General features: G+C 38.1%; 1 long non-coding RNA gene across 1 annotated transcript; it reads right to left on the reverse strand.

Moving 5' to 3' along the window:
- Positions 1 to 5,477: 5,477 nt before the first annotated feature.
- On the reverse strand, positions 5,478 to 6,565 carry LOC145821040 (uncharacterized). The gene is made up of 2 exons (XR_014363079.1): positions 6,431 to 6,565; positions 5,478 to 5,861 (listed from the first exon to the last, which is right to left on the reverse strand). It is a non-coding gene; the product is annotated as an uncharacterized LOC145821040 (long non-coding RNA).
- Positions 6,566 to 13,469: the final 6,904 nt, after the last annotated feature.

The following is a 13,469-nucleotide window of genomic DNA, read 5'->3' on the forward strand; positions in this document are numbered from 1 at the left end:
CTATGTCTTATCTACATAATTTTTTTGGTCTTCTCTTTGTGTTCTTCAGTCCAAATGTGCAACCCAAAATTTTTCTTCTCAATTTCTTCCCTTTACAGCTCAGATGCAGTCTAGTTGAACCACTTCTCACAATTCTGACTATTTGCAGCACATTTTTGATTAATTGGAGACCAGGACTGAACCATTGCAATCCAGGTTTGCTCCATTGCAGCCCATTTATGCTCCCCTGTAGTGTAGTGCTCAGCAGCAGCCTAGTAATGTTCCGTCACAGCCTGAACTTGATTTTGCTCCTTATATTCCTATTCAATCAATTTCTATTCAACTCCCTCTCTTGCCTTCTTTTTCTTCTGCAAATAAGCATCCCATGGTCACTAGATCCAAAGCTTGTTTGACTGCTACCAAGTCTACTTCTCCTCATTTTTTTGCAGACTTTGAACCTCCTTTTTACAAAGAAGCACTATTATCTCCTATTTGGTTTAAGTCCATGGCAGAGGAATTTAATGCCTTACAAGCTCAAAAGACATGGGCACTTGTTTCTCTTCCTCCTAATAAACAGGCCATAGGTTGTAAATGGGTGTTTAAAGTGAAAAGGAATTCAGATGGCACAATTGCCAGACATAAAACAAGGTTGGTGGCTAAGGGTTATCTTCAACATGGGATTGAATTTCAAGAAACTTTTAGTCCTATTGCCGAACAACCCACCATTAGGATCCTTTTATGTCTTGCTCTCCATTATCACTGGCCATTGAAAGAGCTTGACATTTCCAATGCTTTCCTACATGGTATACTTGAAGAGGAGGTGTTCATGGTACAACCTCCAAGTTTTGTCTCTTCTTTTTCTACTCAATTCTGCAAACTCAACAAAGCTTTGTATGGCTTAAAGCAAACTCCACGTGCCTGGCATTTAACATTTTTAGCATTCCTATTATCTTAGGGCTTTCATAAAAGCAATTGTGATCTCTCCTTGTTCATCCCAAAGATTGCTACCACCATCACTATCTTATTAGTGTATGTGGATGACATATTACTCACTGGGAATAACACTTCTCATATTCAGACTCTCATTTCTCAGATGCATCATGCTTTCTCCATGAAGGAACTAGGAGATATTTCTTATTTCTTATTTCCTTAGCATCTCCATTCAAGGCACTCATAGTTTAGGGTATTTTTTGTCACAGCCAAAGTATGCTCATGACATACTTACAAAGGCCGGCTTAGATGATTGTAAACCTTGCTTATCCCACATAACAATCAAGCCTAGTTCTGTTCATAAGAGCTTTGCAGTATCTCACCATTATTACAAGGCCTGACTTATCTGTGGCAGTGAATCATTGTTGCCAACACATGCATGCTTCCACAATTGGGCATTTCTCTATAGTCAAGAGACTGCTTAGATTTGTCAAAGGCACACTTCATCACGGCTTACACTATCATCCTAGCTCATTTGATCTACATGCTCTTTCAGACTCCAACAAGGTAGGGGATGTCACTGATAGGAAATCCATATCTGGCTATTACATTTTTATGGGTTCTAATCTCATTTCTTGGTCTGCCAAGAAACAAGATACAGTTTCTCGAAGTTCCATTGAAGCTGAATATCGATATCTTGCTCACATAGCTGTAGAAATTTCTTGGATTCAAATGCTACTTGAAGATCGTGGTATTTCTTCCCCCACTCTTCCTATTCTACGGTGTGACAATGTATCAGCTATAGCTCTTCCTTCTAATCCAGTTTTTCACTCAAGATCCAAGCATATAGAAGTCGATTGTCATTATGCAAGGGACGAGATGCTTTCTAAGCACCTTACTTTGCAATATATTCCTACTATGGATCAGTTGGCTAATTTGTTCACTAAGCCCTTATCTGTGGCTCGATTTTCTTATCTGAAATCCAAGCTAATGGAGTTTGCTCACCCCATTAGCTTGCAAGGGCATGTTGAGACACCTAGCAAGTGTAACAGTTTATCATCTCAGTCAAAGCCACAGTTGCAGCTACAACCTTAGCCAACTTATCAACTCAGCCAATAGTTAATTAGTCAGTTAGAGTAGGTGTTTGCTCGAATGAGAGTGTGGACAAGTAGTTGAGATTAGTTGTAACCAACTTAGGTATATATATGTATATATATATACAAGTATGTAAGGCTATATTGATTCATTGAAGAATAAAGTGAAGAGTACTGAATTTCTTCAATTTCATTACATTAGTTTAATAGAAATAACAAAATATGAGAATGTGAATAGCCATTCCATTCTTATTTTATTCCATGCTGGCAATCAAATAGTCGAATTAGAATAGACATTCCATTTCATGCAATCTTATATTTCATTTTTATTTTCATTTCATTTTCACGTCATTCCATTTCTGTGTACCAAACATGCTCTTGTGATTACTCCTAAGTTCGAAATTTGTCTTCTCTATCTGCTTTGAAAGTTATATACATTTTTAGTGTAGAAGTGATGATAATATTATTTTTTGTTCATAGTACAAATATTATAACTGAATGCAAAGTTTACCAATTGGAGAGCATGGTGTAATTGTGCCAACTTTATGGTGCTTGCTATAATTTTCTTTTTAATCTTAAAAACGATTATGGTGTTTATCTTTTTTTCCAAAACAACAATAACTTTAAGCAAACTCCAAAAATTGGCCTAAACTAACCGATAATAAATATTTGGTTTAATATTAGTACTTGATTTAGCAGCAGTAATTTAAAATCCTATATATTTAAAATCTGTGTCTTATTACATGTCTGATTGGTTTTGAAAGTAATATATTGTTTTCGTATTGTTTTTTTTTTTTTTGTCTTTAATAATTTTTTTTATATTTTAATATTTTTTTTCTTTTTAGACTCACATAAAAAATAAAATTTCTGTCAAGAAATCTAAAAAAATTCATTAAATATAATGAAATACAAAAAAAAAAAAAAATGCATTTTCATATTTTTTGTATGTATTGATTTTTTTAATAATTTTTTTTTTCACAAATATTTTACTTTTTAAGTATATCTAAATTATGTGAATTTAAAAAGTAAACATTTTTTTTATTAAATATTTAAAAAAATCGCTAAAGAAAAAAAAATTATGAAAAATAAAAAATTCAAAAACTAAATCAAACAAATTGTTATCGTAGTTTTATAATTACAATTAACAAATGCCATTAGGACAACTAATTAGACTAGCTTAATTGACTATCCTTGTACATTTTTATTTAGGTCTAGAGATTAATTTTTGTTAAGTATAATATTGATATATTTTTTTTCAATTTATAGGGCTCTTTGTTGTATAATTCCCCCTCCCCCAAACTATGGGGTGAAATTCTATTTCTACACACCTACTTAACTATGTGCACACATTTAATAAAATTTTATTTTAATGACAATTATACTCTAAAATAAAATGACCATAATGGACATCAAAATACATCCTTAATATTATATTCAAATTTTCTCTATACACATATTTCAAAAACAAAAAAATTTAGTGCATATGTTAATGAATGAGTACATATTTTTATAAGCAAAAACCTTGACTCCGGGCTTCATCACCGACAATTCTTCAATGAACTCCTTGTGTTCAGCTATGGATGCTCACTCCTTTCCTCATTCTCTGGACTACGGTTAAGAAGCTTTTCTGGCGACTCCAAAAGTCATTTTTTTGTGCAAAAATTATATTTTTTTTTGCAATTTTCATTTGGCAAACCAGTGACAAGACTTTTAATTTTTGCCATCAATTGTCGAAATTATTATTTTTGTTTGAAAAACAACTTCCGAATCGAAAAAAATAGTGACATTCGGAAATCAAGTTTCGAAATTTTAGGAAATTTTCGAAAGTTAACAACCGAAAAAACTAATTCAATTTGGAAAACCAGTATCGAATGATCAAAACTTAATTTTCTGGCATTGCTGATTTTTTTTTTTTTTTTTTTTTTTTATTTTTATTGTGGTTGGAAACAATTGGATTAGAGGAATTGGTGTTTGAGTCCGAAACGACCGATTCTTGTTTGACTTTGTGCGACTTGGGACTTGAATTGGACAGAATTGAGCTTGCCTCCAGCGATTTATCAGCGGCAGAGGCGAAGACTGAGAACCTGGAGGCTTGTTTGAGTGGGGTGGTGTTGGAGGGGAATTTGAGAGTGCAATTGAGACAACAATGATTACTCCAAACATTGTCGGGAAGTGTCGCCAGAGTTTTGTTGGTTTCCAGCAAGTGTAAGAGATCCATGGCTTGGTTCATCGAAAGCTCTAGAAGAGCAGTGAAGGAACTGTCGATTTCTGGTGGCTATGTGGGTGTGTATTTGGGTAAAATGTGTGTACAATATTTAGGTTAAGGGTAATAATTGAAATATGTAGTATATGAAATGAGATAAATAATACTAATTAAATTCAAAAGTGTATGCATTGAGAAATGACTCTTCCTTAAGTTGATTGGTTTTTAAGCTAGTGTCATATCATCGTTGCGTTGGTTGTTGAACTTCTTATAATTGTTAGATTATGATTATTTATATATAATCATTTTCATATTGCAACTAATTTCTTACTAATTAATTTTTTTTTTTTTGTCAAGAGAAAGTGGGGAAAAAAGTGAAGAACAGAACTCACTTTTTTTTCTTTTTTTTAATGCTAATTTCATAATTTTTAAACTTTTTTACAAATTTTTAAACCTTCTCCTACACAAATCTGAATATTAATGTTTTGTAAATGATCCAATGAATGTCAGTAATTAAGAATCATATGATTTGAAAAAAAACTGCCCTTTTTCTACACATTATTTTTCCATTTTAATCACATAATTCTTAAAAAGACCTAATCCCCTCCCATTTGTGATTTGAATTGGAAGGTGTTATCTGGGCTAGCACACGGTTTATTATGAGCTTCGTTTTTTAAAATTTAAATCTTTCATTTTGTCAGATCTTTGGTGTATATTATCCACATACAAAATTATATCAATCTAATAATCATAACCTATTTAATTTATTGTATTTTTTTCAAAAAAAAAAAAAAAATAGACGATAAATATGTTTTTAAAAATAGACCATTTATTTTTAATGACAAATGCAAAAAATTGAATATGTTATGAATATCGATCGGCCTATTTTTTGAGCAGACACTATACACAAATGGCTTGACAAAATAAACGATTCGAATCATTGAATGAGACTCGTAGTGAGCTCCAAGGTCCAAACAACACAATCTAGTCCAGATTACAGATTGCTTCAGATCTTTCTAAAAAGTTGACATTTCAAAACATATTATATATTTTATTATATTTTATTATATTTTTTTTACATACTTATCAACATTAACTTTTCGTTCATTATTTATTTATTTTTTTGATTCAACTAAAATGTAAGAAACACAAGAGAATAAAGAGTTTAAAGAAGCAATACAACAAACTGGAGGACTAATCCCTCTCAACACTAACCCCAGTCATATCATTTATGACCAAAGCTCTCACATCTTCGCGGGGGGGGGGGGGGGTCTTCCAATATCACTACATGTTCATCTTGAGCCATCCCTATGTTGGCTAACTTGTCTGCAATTCGGTTTCCTCCTCTTAAAGTATGTCCAATTGAGCAGTTCCAATGAGGTCCTTGTAGGGAGAATCATGACTTGGTTCATCTTGAATTAGCTTAATGGCCTGTATAGCATCCGTTTCTATCTCCACATCCATTTTGCCTTTTTGAAAGAGGATTGTGTGCCCCCTATAGATGGCCTATATCTTTGCTTGCATACTTGAACAATATCCTAACTTGCCGTAATATCCCCATGTCCATGTGCCAGCTTCATCCCTCAAGATTCCTCCATACCTAGCTTGTCCAAGATCTCCTTTTGAACAGCCATCAGTGTTTAACTTGAGCTTACCTAATCAAGAAAACACCATTTAATTAGTATAGGTAAAGATGGATTAAGAAGGAGAGAGAATTGGAATGCCTCATCAATCTCATGAACATAATCTCTAATGTTCTTGAGAATAGTTTGAATGGGGTGGTCAATACTTTCAAAAACTATTTGATTTCGATCTTTCCAAATCTTCCAAAGGGTGACAATGAAGAAAAAAGACCATTTTTTTTTCCAAGAAACAAAATTTTATTTTTCTTGTCAGAGAACACCTATTCATGAAGAGGCAGCCTACAACCCTCCTCCCACCATTTGAGATTTTTTTATTTCAGTCCAGATATCCCTGGATTCGGTGCACACTCTAAAGAGATGGCTCATATCTTCACTAGAGAGCCCACTTCTAGGATAGAGATCAGTAGTTGCCATATTCCTCCTAAGCCTCATTTGATTGGTTAGCAATGTATCTTTCAAAATAAGCTAGAGAAAGCATCTAAGCTTTTGGGGGGTTTTAACCTTCCAAATCCACTTCTAGTCTCTCTTATCCATATCATGATTGACAATGAGTTTATAGGCAGAAGCTGTAGAAAAATTACCCCTCCCAGAAGATCCTATCTAGGTGGGAGAATCAGTATAAGTCACAAAACTGGGTCTATGCACCTTAAGAATCTCTTGGAGGTCTTGTTGAATGACAGTGTTAGCTATGACTTTAGTGTTCCAGTGCCTTTAATCATCCAGGAATAAACTAACCTTATCTTCATCATTAACTTGTGGTGTGTCATAGGTTTGGTCTAGAGGTTTTTGGCCCCCCCACCAGTCATGCCATAGAGATATGGATTCCCTATTTCCCATATTCCATTTGACACCCTTTCTTAGGGTGTCCCTATTCTTGCAAATACTTCTCCAAGCGTAAGATGCTCTCCTTTTCATAGGCCAAGTGAATAGAGTATTATTCTTTAGGTACTTAGCTTTGAGCATCTCACACCAGAGTTTGTCATTATCACTCAAAATTTTCCATCCAAGTTTAGTAAGAAGTGCAGCACTATGATCCCTGGCTCTTCTAATGCCAAGACCACCATCTTCTTTTGCTCTACACACATTTTCCTAACTGACTAGGTGCACTTTCCTGCTAGTTTTAGTCTCACCTATAGAAAGTTCTTGTTAATTCTGTCAATCTCATCACATAGATTCCTAGGATGCTCCCTGGTTTGCATGTTGTAGTTGGGAATGGCAGACGTAACAGATTGTATAAGAGTGGTTCTACTAGCTAAGGATAACGGTGTGGTTCTAAGTTTGTCAAGGATCTCATTGAACATGCTCTTGTTAACTCTTTTGTGGAGGAGAAGGGATCTTAGGTATTTGCCAAGGTCTTGTGTGAGGGGGATGCCACTTTGGAAGCTTGAGGCTCTAGCTTGGCTACAAGATATGTTCTTGGATACAAAAAGTTTAGATTTCTAATAGTTAATCTTTTGACCAGATACCTCACAAAACTCATTAAGAACCTCCATGATGATTTCACAGTTTGATTGATCAGCTTTAGTAAAAAGGATGAGGTCATCAGCAAAAAAACAAGTGGGATAAAGTTGGGCTATTACTAGAAGCTTTTATTCCTTTCAAAGACCCCTCTTTCACTTTAGACAAGATCATGTTAGATAATCTCTAAATACACAAAACAAAAAAGATAGGAGATCTCCCAGCCTAAGTCCTCTCTTATTGTGGATTCCCTCAATAATTTCCCTATGCCAAAGTATAGAGGACTAGTTGCTTGTAACACAATTCATGATCAATTCAACCCAACTGTCATTGAGATTAAATTCATGTAATGTATCTCTGACAAAATCCCAAGATAGCCTATCATACGCTTTCTTAAGATCAATTTTGAAAATCATATGTAGACACCCCATTTTTGACCGACCTTAAGACTCAGACGTCATCGATTGAGCACTCGGTGATAGTGCGTGTTGTGCTCGTTTCGAGCTTCGGAGTTTTGACTAAGAGCCTTGCCTCCGGGTCTCCGAACTCTTTGTGCTTCGGCTCGGTTTGTGGACCAAAGCCTTGTTTCCCTTCCCGGAGGCAGGGAGAGGTCTTGTAGACCATCTCTCTGTGGTTGTAGACTACTTTTCGTGGTCGTAGGCCACTTTTTCCATTTGGAGACTAGTTTTCAATTTTTGGAGCCTTCGGCCGTGCGCCTTGTCTCGGGACTGCTTAACGTTCTCCGATTGGCTTGGTTTTCGAACCACACCTTGCTTCCTTTCCCTAAAGGGGCACTGTGGTCTGAGAAACCACATTTGTGGTCGTGTACCACTTTTGGTGCTCGACAGCTAGTTTTTGAGGCTCCTAGCTGCGCGCTTTGCCTCTTGAACTCTCGTCTTGCATCCGTTTTGGTTTGTTTTTGATACAAATCTTGTATTCCTTGCTTAGAAGGTGGTACGAGGGTGGGAGACCAATTTTTTTCCTTGGAGACCACATTCCTTTCTACTAGCCGGTTTTCTGGTCGGGAAACTGGTTTTCTTGGTCTTTGGGCCACCTTTTCTGGTCTCCCACCCCACCATTAGCTTTATTTCAGTGTGGAGACCACCATTTTCCCCTGCCGACCACTATCTTTTCTGGGAGACCACTTTAAGTGGTCGGTCGACCATTGCAAGTAGCAGGTCGGCAGGTCTCCCCCTGTTTTGGCAGACTGTGTAGATGCCAGCTGTGCCAGCTGGAGGGCATAGACTGTATCCTCCATACACATGTATGGAGGGATGGCATCCAATTTTAGCTTCTCCAAGAAGCCTGAACCTTGGTTTTTCTATAAGAGAGGCTCTCTTTCTCCTTGGCAGAGGTTCTGAAATTTCCCCAAGGCATAAGTATATATCTCCCACTATATCCCTATATTTGGTGCCTAAAGAGTGTGTGGTTCTTCACTTTTGCACCACAACTCTTAACCATACACCCTCATCATTAAACTGAGGTTCTTGGAGGACATTTTGGAGGTTAAAAAGCTGGTTCTTGGCTGAGAAATTTGTTGGTATTGCAGTGCTTCAAGGGTATCCTCTTTTCTCCCTTTTAAGCTTTGTTTTGATCATTCTCTTAGCCATATCTGCATGCTTCTCTTGGCTTAACATTGAACTACAAAAAGCTCTATTTTTCAGTCCTTAGCATGTTTGTTTAAGGCCTTTTTTGGTGTTGAGGGCCTTCCACCCTCTTGCATGCCTTGTTTAGTCTTGTTTTGTGCCATGCCTTAAGGCGTTTGGGTTGGTCTTTGCTTGGCCTTTTAACCACTGAAATCCAGTGGATTTTCAGTGGTTAGGCATGTCGTTTTGAGGCCTCAAATCAGAGGGGGGTGATCCCCTCTCTTCTTGCTTTGTTTGCTTGCTTTTTTGGCCTATCAAAGGAGCATGCATCTTCATACTTTCAAGGCTTGGTTAAGGCACTTTTTCATGACTTTTAGGGCCTGCCTTAGCTTTCTCTATGGCTGGTTTGGCCACCTTGTGTTTGCTTCTTGTATGTGTAGTGTATTCCCATTTGTGGCTCATCAAAGTAGCATGTGTTTCTAGCATGTATTGGCTCCATTTCAGTAGATTTTTGGCCATCATTTGACATGTAATGACTCTATTTTTGGCTGGTTTGGTAGCCTCTTGCATGCTCCATATGCTTGTAGTGTAAATCTTGTTTACTAGCTTTGTATGCATGATGTTTTGGCTCATTATCCTAGCATATTTTGGCTATGTTCTAGCATGATTTTGTTCTTATTTTGGGCTGTCTTAGCTCTATTTTGAGGCTTCTTGGTCGATTGAGGCTTGTCATGCATGCTTGTAGTGTAATAGCCTTGACTAGCTTTGAGTTTTGAGGTCTCTTGCATGCTTAACTTGAGGTATTTGCATGTTTTGGCATCATCGAGAATGATATTTCAGAGCATGTAGGGCTGTTACACTTCCATATTTTCCGCTCTTTAAGTGCTCTTGAGGGTTGTGCTTTTTGTGCCCTATTTGTGAGCCATTGCATGAGCCTCATTTTCGTGCCTTCCAAGCCATCATCCCAACTGATTTTTGCTACTGTTTTGGCCTGCATAGGGTTTGTTTAGGGTTAGTTTAGCCATTTGAGCATTATCTTACATGCCTCTAGTGTAATCCACTTCACTAGCTTTGACGCTTGAGCCTTTCAACATGCATTACATGGGTTGTTGGCATGATTCTAAGTCATTTTGCATGCCATTTCAGTGCTGGAACATATGCCATTGTACCCCATGTTTCATCCTTTCAATACTTTTGGAGAGTTGTGTTTTGAGCCATAAGCTTAGGCCGATATGCATGCATGTTTGTATAGCATTTTGAGTTTCTATCTTAGCATATAAGGCCACTGATTTGGACATGGCTGAGGCCTACCCATTTTGGTTTAAGTCCATTACGCATTGAGTATGCCATGTGGTTCATAGCATTGAGAATGACATGTTGTTGCATGATTGATTATTGCATTTGTGCATGCCATGTCCATTGCCTAGCGTATGCTAGTTACCATGTGCATTGTGTACACTAGTTGTCATAAGCATTGTGTATGCCATGTAGTTCATAGCATTGTGTATACTAGTATGATAGTTGCATGTTTTCATGCTTGTCCCTTGCATCGTGTTCATATGCTTGTTTCATTGCATTGAATGTTTGCATGCTTAAGCCGCATTGTGTATGCCATGCCATGTTATTTGTTGCATTGTGTTTGGAATATGAGTTAGTCCAAACAAGGGAAACGAGGGACGTTTCATACTTGAAGTGATGAAATGTGCCTCAATTCTCGGTCGCCGACACTCTTGACTATACATGATGGAGTTTTAAGCTTTATGTGTTCGTGTGTGCATTCATTTCATATTGAGTTATGCAATTTGGCTCCTCGGCCATCATGCATCGAGATGTGTGATTGGTAGCCCGAGGGTCGAGAACCAACCCCCCTTGAACTTATGTAATGAAAGGGAGGGTGGTTGTGCATACATGTATTGCAAATACTTTGCCATGCCATTTTCTTGCTCTCTGTTACAGCAAACTGCAGTCTGGTAGCAGAAACTGGTCGGCCGACCAGATAAAGTGGCTGGCCGACCACTTTTTCTAGTTTTCAGCACAGAAAGTGGTCGGCAGGTGGTCACTAATGCCAACAACTGGTCGGCATCCCTCCTACAGATTCCCATGATGGAGTTTTAGCCTTCTAGAGCTTTTTACAGTGTTCTGAGACCAGTTGGAAACAGAGGCAAATCGGGGCATCGCGATGGATTTTCGCACGAGGTGGCCGGGCACGCATCCTTCGTCATCCAAGGCAGATTGGAGGCAGCCTATTTCATATAGTTTACATGCTTATTCAATTGCTAACTTAGTTAATTTGTTAATTAGTTAGAGTTGTGTAATAATTAACCGTAGCTTGTTATTCATTCTATTGTGTAATAACTAGTTTAATTAGATTAGCTTAGATTAGCTAGTTGGTTCTGTATTATTCATTCAAACCCTCCATCGAGAGGGCACAACTGTTGTAAATAAGTGTGCGTGTGTGTTATGCATGTCTTCCAACCCCCATTTCTTTCTCCCTTTTATTTACCAGCTTACGATGGTTAGTTTTAGGGCATGTATCAATTAGTATCCTTATGCTTGCATGTTTGCATCCATTCATCTGTCTTGCATGCACCGGGCTCGACACATCATATTAACTGCATTGTATTTCAATTCCTGTTTGAATACATGTATCAAATTGTATTTCACATGACATTTTAGAATCGCTGAGCCTATCTTAGTTGCATTTTGTATGTCTTGCATTAGGCATTCTTGACATAGTAAGGATCATGAATTGATTTCTAACATAGCTTTTGTTTTGGCTCGGAGTACTTGGTGAGTGTTTATGCTTTAGCATCCTTGCATGTGTGTGAGTGACTACCATGATAGCATGCTTGCCATGAGGCTAATTGCTTATGTGATATAACTGCCTGAATGCCCGTGGGTGAAGGTTGGATTACTTGAATTGGAACAATTCATTGATCGCAAGTTTTAAGCCCATTTGAGAGTGGCATATCACCGTGTTTTCTAAGCCCACTTGAGGGTGGAAAAATCCGCATTTTAGCCTACTTGCGAGTAGCAAACCGCTTTAAAAAACAAACATGAGATGTTTTGTTCCAACTTAGGCGATCCAGTCTATACTTGTATGCTGTGCGCATCACATAGTAATTCTAGGTTAATAACCGGAACAAGAGCACATGTGTTTTCAAAAACAAGATATCATGTTAGTGAAGGCCGATCTTTGATCGGGCGAGCGGGGGTGCTCATTGCATGACCTTCCCCTCTCGTACCCAAGTTACCGAGCTGAGGCAACTTTGGTGATGACGGACATGTGGCCTTAGGCACGAGTCAGGATTTCCTAAATTTCCCAAAAATAAAATATTTAGGTGGCAACTCTGTATCTGGCGAAGCAGTCCATGTTTGACACTTCTTTCTAAAAATCAGTTTTTCAAAACGATTTGTCGGATTTGGACTCTTTGGTGATTTATCAATCTTGCATTGCACTTTGCAAGATCAGATTAAGAACCGTGACATTGAGTCCGAACTGTAGTGAGCGTAATGAACAAAACGGGATTTTTCAGGGACGTTCGGGCGCGTCTACAGTTTCTGGCGACTCCACTGGGGACTTTGGTGAACTTGACTTGAACTCATGATATCTTTTTTTGACCATTCAACCTAGTGCATATTTGGAATCCGTAGTGACTATTCCAAACTAGGACAGGTTGCTTACCCGATTATAGGTTGTTTGAAACTGCTGTGTGCGTAGTGAAACCCTATCTCCTGACAAAATAGGACAGGGAAACCCTACCCCTCCATGGGGTGTTTTGGCTCTCACTTGCTTGCTATGTGCTTTTAGAGTGCGTCTCTACAGGAATGCATGTATTAGTCTGCAAATCTGGGTATCAGGCCTGCGGGCATCAGTGTTTTAAGAATTAGTTATATCCGCGGGTATCAGATTCAGATTTGGGGCAGTGATTTGGGAACAGTGATCAGTGGTTGAGAACGGTTCATTCAGCATATGTTTGCCAACTGTGTGTTGTCTTTATTTAAGTTCTTATGCTGTCCGTTTTTCTGTTCATTATTTTCTTATTATGCTTTATTTATCTTTTTGCTAGGTAGTTTAGCACAATTGCTTCCGACCAAGCAAATATTCCCCAAGCACTCTAGACTAGAGGTCGTAGACTCCATCGATCTGAGGATCTAATAGACGGATAACCAGTGTTCCATTCTTTACCCCCGGTTGCTAGACGGAGGTCAGTAAGGCGCAGTGTATCAATACCGCAGTTGCCAGATCAGTGGTCCTTGAGTAGTTAGGTTGAGATTTTCGAGTCTACTGCAGAGACAGATATACTAGTGGTTCAGTTAGATTAGGGCAGTATGGCAGGAATGGAAGAGATGATGTGTCAGCTCTAGGAAAGTATGAAAGCCATGCAGCAGGACGCTGCCCGTCAAGCAGAATTTGCCAAGTAATAGGTCGAAGTCATATCCCAATAGGCAGAGTTAATTACCAGGCTACAGTAGCAAGCCGAAGCATCTGCTTCACACCAGGCTCCTCCCCCACCAAGAGTTCCCATACCTGGGGAGACAATACACGTCTAGGATGATACGGACGTTCCAATAG

Source organism: Camellia sinensis, chromosome 3 (assembly GCF_055761805.1).
Source record: "Camellia sinensis isolate YWXY chromosome 3, ASM5576180v1, whole genome shotgun sequence".
In the NCBI taxonomy this organism is placed as follows: Eukaryota; Viridiplantae; Streptophyta; class Magnoliopsida; order Ericales; family Theaceae; genus Camellia; species Camellia sinensis.